Here is a 5,859-nt window from a genome sequence, read left to right on the forward strand (position 1 = left end):
GGCCTATATGATTGAATTTAAAACTCCTATTGGAACAACGTCCTTTAAACTTATCTATGGCAAAGCATGTCATCTACAGTTGAAATTGAGCATAGAGCATATTGGGCTGTTAAGCAATGTAATATGAACTTAGCCTAAGCTGGTGAGGAGAAATGATTGGAACTACAGGAATTGGAGGAACTATACTTGAAAGACTACGAGAACTCAAGAATGTACAAGGAAAAGTCAAAATTAATACATGATAAGGGTATTTTGAGGACGGAATTCTGAGTTGGACAGAAAGTGTTGCTCTACAATCTAAGGCTATCACTTATGCCCGGTAAACTAAAATCTAAATGGCTTGGTCTCTTTGAGATTATTAACTGTTGGATTGTACCAACATGCAGCGGAAATGACGAGGATCGATAAGCACTCTAGTTAATCAATTTTGGCAGAAACGAAAACATGCTATAGCAGAATTCAATGAGTTTTAATACATACCTTTAAAGAACCTTTGAAATCTCGATTTTCAGCTGCAAAAATCCTCTAAATCTTTGTGCAGATCACCACAAGATCTTCCCTACTATTCTCTTGGTGCTCTAGATTGAGTTGTGGGACTCAAAATAAGCTGGAATTAAGGGAATTTGGAGAATGCTCACAGTAGCAACCCAAAGGAAGAACATCTTCTTCACCCGAATTTTCAACTAAAATTCTATCGGTTACCTTGCCTCAAATTCACTCCAATCTCTTCAATATATTGCGGACTATCATGCAATAAGAATAGTTACATGAGATGCAGCTCATGCTTGGAGTAATTTGAAGAAGAGATAGTGGGTTTAGTGTGAGCAACTTGAAGATGAAGATGGAAAAACTCTTTTTTCCATTTTGTGTTTTTCTATTTCCAAAAATCCAATTTTGATTTTAAAACCATAATTGATTTTTAAAATCAAAATTTATTAATTTTAAAAATTAATTTTCTAATAAAATTAATTAAAATTATTTAAATAAACTATTCATACTATGATCATAGTATGATGACTGGTAGTCGGGCAAGTATGGCCCCATCGTCTAATGGTTCAGGACATCTCTCTTTCAAGGAGGCAGCGGGGATTCGACTTCCCCTGGGGGTAGGGTACTACGAAAGGAAGTTGATCATGATTATCAATAAGCTTGGAATTGATTCTTCCCGGGTCGATGCCCGAGCGGTTAATGGGGACGGACTGTAAATTCGTTGGATATGTCTACGCTGGTTCAAATCCAGCTCGGCCCTTTAATAAATAATTATTTAATAATTTAAATAATTTTAATTAATTTTATATAATATTAAATTAATTTTACAAAATCCATCTTCATAATTTTAAATCATATTTAAATATTAATTCTCTAATCCATTTGATTCTAATTTGAACGTTTCAATTAACTTATCACGCTACTCTAGAGCTAATCCATTTTCGAGCTAGTAGGGGGACCTCATGGACCTAGAGTCATGGGCTCCAACGATCCAAGATTATTCGGCTAAACTCATTAGATTGAACTAACCCCCATTCGATAAGTAATGGGTCACTCCACTTAAGCCCATAGTTGAACTCCCCTCGCTGTAGATATATTATGTCCACTCGATAAAACCATGATTAGTAAGTTCACCCTTCACAGGTTGTTCGTAATAACGGTTGGGTCGAATCTATGTTTTACCCCGAAATTACCTTTTGTTCCTTAAGTCCACACTGATCCCCTAATGAACAATTGTTTTGTGATCCAATCAACAAAACCGAGTCCCTCTCAGCCAGTGAGAGGGCAGGCCCATTGTTCAAGACCTAGAATAAGCACTTAAGAAACAACCTTTCTACTATCCCTAAAAGCGGGGAGTGAATTCCGTCTTGCACCCTATGTCCCCAGCTATCTATCCGGTCTTACCCCTGAAATGGGAGGTTATTGAGCCGACTCTGTTGAGCCAACCCTCACCTATGCAAATTTAAAGATAATTCCAAATAAACAGGAGTTCATAGTTAACTTAGGATTAAGGTCAAGTTACCTAGGTCATTGCTTTGAAATAGTCAGTCTTAAACAGTAAACAACGTTATAAAGTAAGAGCGACTGATTTTGTGGTCCGATATTATACAAACCCTTTTGCACAAGGACACCCCCACTCCTCATGTCCCAACATGAATGAATTAGGATCACTTCGTTTGTAGCACTTTACAACTCTTTGTAACAATTATAGAGCAGGCCGCACCCAATAGTGTTACCAGAATAAGGTACCCAACCTCATTCATATACTATAGATCACTTTGACTATTTACTCGAACCTGATCTACCTTTATGTCTCCACATAAAGTTCAAGTACTCATCAAATAGTCAAGGGACTTTTAGGTTTATTGGATTTCTATTAAGCAAAACATCTATTCAATAACACCTTATTGAATTTTCAAAATAAGTTCCATTGTTTACATACCATGAGTTTTAGGACATAAAATCCAACATTAACTTGTTTCCTTATGGTTCAGTGGAGATTGAGAGTCCAGAGACGGGGAAGGAATTTAAAGTGAACGGGCACCGGCTTAAAATTTTCAATGAAGGAGAAGTCAACGTTATTTGCTCAAGACTTATGTTGACTCCACCTTCTATGTTGCACTACCTGTAGGCAACCAGGAGCTTGAATTTCTTTTGCTTTCTTCATTTTGTTTTGTTTCTTTTATTTTTAATTAAAGAGAGGCTGACTTCATACTTTTCTTCTTAGGAATTTAAATTCTGGCTCTTGAAGGAATGATTTCAAATGTTCATGTTTGTGCAAAAAATCCAGGGGAGTTTTTCTATTCCCTCTTGCCCCTTTTTCTTTTTATCCTTAGCGTGAGTTAAAACATGAATATACATTGAGGACAATGTATAGCTTTTAAGTTGGGGGTGGGCGAAACGTGCTTCAGATGATTTAATATTTTGAGTGAAAATTTGAAAATTTCTGTCATGATGAGTGCTTAAATATTTTTGCTTTATTTATCATTTTCTTTCAATGACAATTTGATGACGCACTCAATGGATTGCTTATTCTTGAAAAGAGTAATTTTCACAATTTTGAGCATTTTTATAATTTTTTTTTCATTAGAACCATGTAAAATGAACCTAGGTTGAAAATGTTACTATTTTAAGTCCCTTAAAGTCTTATAAATGGATTATCCATCTCAAATTTTCATTGTCACCTCAAAAGGCTCCCTATTGGTTTGGGAGAAACTTTTAGTGCCTGAGAGTAAAACTAGATAGTGAGAAAATAGCAACCTTGTGTATGAGAAAAAAAAAAGAAGAGAATTATACTAGTTGCTTTCTCTCGTGAAAAAAAATTCTTATAAAAATGAGGCATAATCGGTGTGTCTGCAAAAAAAAAAAAAAAAAAAAAAAAATAGTGTGTGTGTGTGCATGGATAGAGGTGAAAGGAGCTACCTTCGTCGTGTCCAGTTAGGGCCCGCGAGAAAAGAGTGATAGGTTCTCGACGGTTGATTGTGAAAGCTAGCCCTCTAGGTAAAATTGATGCCTTCTACGTTTTATGTGCGTGAGTTTTGGGCACTCCCAGATAGTATTTCTCTTTGATATGCAATAACAGTATGTCTTGAGCTGATGACCGAGCCAGAGTAGAGGGAAGATGAAATGAGAGTAGGATAGAAATTTTCTGGGTACTTTCCAATTTACGAAAAAGTTTCGTGTTTTAGTGTTTCATTCATACATGGCTTTGATTGAAAAATAATTTTTTATAACAAGTCTCAATTGAGTGATTGTTTGATTTTGATATGTGATGTGACCCTTAAGACTGTTAAGAGTAGAGAAAGGATTCGATAAATAGAGTGAATGATTGTCTTATCAATTTCCATGACTGAGTGTTATAATCTCATTTGGGACGATCAAGTCTTAAGTTGGGGGTGTTTGTTAGCTCTCAAAAAGAGCTATTATTCCTAGCTTAATTTTGGCTCGTTATCGGATTTTACATGTTCATTTTCTTATTTTGTAGGTATGGAGCAATCATGAGGTAGAATTGGCAATTTGGAGCCGAACGAGGTTATGTTGAAGCAATTTGGAGTTGATTTAAGCATCCAGGCTTCAAAGGAGTTGAGATTGCCAAATTGCCATCGAGTATGGTCAGCCATCGAGTATCAACGAGTACCATTAAGCAAAGGGTTGTCGAGTACCATCGAGTGAAATTCTACCAAGAAAATAAACATTAAGCATCGAGAAGACGAGCAACGAGTATCGAGGAAACGAGTAGCGAGTAACAAGTTTCTGATAGAACACTCAACGTTACAACGCTCTTCACAAGCCTTAGTCCAACGCTCGTTCGACTCTGGAAGGCAGTAGCATCAAGTGCAGGGCAGCATTGCAACGTTGCCCCAAGCGTCGTGATGCTTCGAAATTAAATCATCGCCAGTGTTGCAATGCATCTCAACACTTGAGCCTCAACGTTGTAAGGCAGAACACTTAGTGTTGTAACGCCACTCCAAGTGTTGCAACACTATGACAGTTGACGAAAAATTGTTCAACGCGTGATGTAAGCAAGCGTTGAACGCATCGTTGCAACACTTGCCCAACGCTCTCCAATGCGTGCCACAGTATTGCAACACTATTCCCCAGCGTTGCGACGCTGCGCACAACTTATAAATATTGCGTTGGTGTTGAGCATTCAAGAGGGAAGAAATCAAGCAACCTTCTAACGCATCGTTACTAAATACTTTCGAATAGAGTTAATTGTTAGAGTTTAGTTTAGTTTTGGGAGCCATTGAAGCCAAATTGTTGATCGATCATTGTCATAGTCAACCTTGACTCTCTCCTTTGATCATTGTAATTCAAATATGCCTTTCAGAGGTTATATAATTTTCTTGGGATAGTTTGTCTGTCTTAATTCTTGAAGTTTACTAGTTTAATTTATTCAATTGTTGTAAACCCTTTTGGGTGAATTTGAATTATTAATAATAGACTTTTGATGAATTTTTTTGACAAATTAATTTATTGAATTTCTTGTTTGCAAAATCATTCTAGCCTGTGCATAATTGATTGATTAAGTTGCACGTATTAGGACCGCATGTTTAGGGTCTAGACTTTTTCTGGCCAAATTCATATATGCCCTAGTATAATCCTTCCTAAATAAATCATGAGATGTGGTTGTCCGACTTGTAGTGTGTCTCGATAATTGAACCTTTACTTAATATTTTTCAGTTTTAACTTATATGTCGCTGAGAAAGAAACGTTTTAAACTAAATTAGGGCTGATTTAAATTGTTATCAAAATTGGCTAATTGGGCTATTAGAATTCTAATAGGTTGAGGGGTTCACATAATTGAAGAAATTAACTAATATCTAATGATAGAAAATAAAAAGCATACAAACCAATCCTAAGATTTTTCATTAATTTGATTCAATCCCATTTTCGGTACCAACTCTTATTTATTCTTCTCTATTTGGTTTTTAATTTATTTTATAAACAAAATCAAGAACCATCGAAAACCCATTTATTTGAAATTCATAAATTGGTCTAAGTTAATTCAACAGTCTCCATGTGGATTGACTCCGATCTTACCACTTTACTACGTGTGTAGTATAAGTCTTGAATCGGTAAAAATAAATCATCTTTGCTCAGGCCGGGAGTGGTTACGATGCGCTAGTCCCCGAGTCTGAATAGAGATGAATAGAAAATATGCATTTAGTTTAAAAATTTACAACATACTCCATAACGAAATATAGAAAAAATAAATTTGGGTTCAAAACCCTTACCTTTGAAGACCGTTCTTCAATGGAAAATCCCTCAATCTCCAATTGGGCATCACCATGAAGGAAATATTGGTATTCTCTGGGATGAGAATCTAGGAGGAGTGTGTGCTTTGACTATTTTGGAAGAGGGAATTAG

The 5,859-nt window shown here is 36.1% G+C and overlaps 1 non-coding gene across 1 annotated transcript; it reads left to right on the forward strand.

The window, feature by feature from the left end:
• The first annotated feature begins 1,167 nt into the window (after positions 1-1,167).
• On the forward strand, positions 1,168-1,249 carry TRNAY-GUA. The gene has a single exon. It is a non-coding gene; the product is annotated as a tRNA-Tyr (tRNA).
• Positions 1,250-5,859: the final 4,610 nt, after the last annotated feature.

The sequence above is a fragment of the Benincasa hispida genome, chromosome 4 (assembly GCF_009727055.1).
Source record: "Benincasa hispida cultivar B227 chromosome 4, ASM972705v1, whole genome shotgun sequence".
Taxonomy (NCBI): Eukaryota; Viridiplantae; Streptophyta; class Magnoliopsida; order Cucurbitales; family Cucurbitaceae; genus Benincasa; species Benincasa hispida.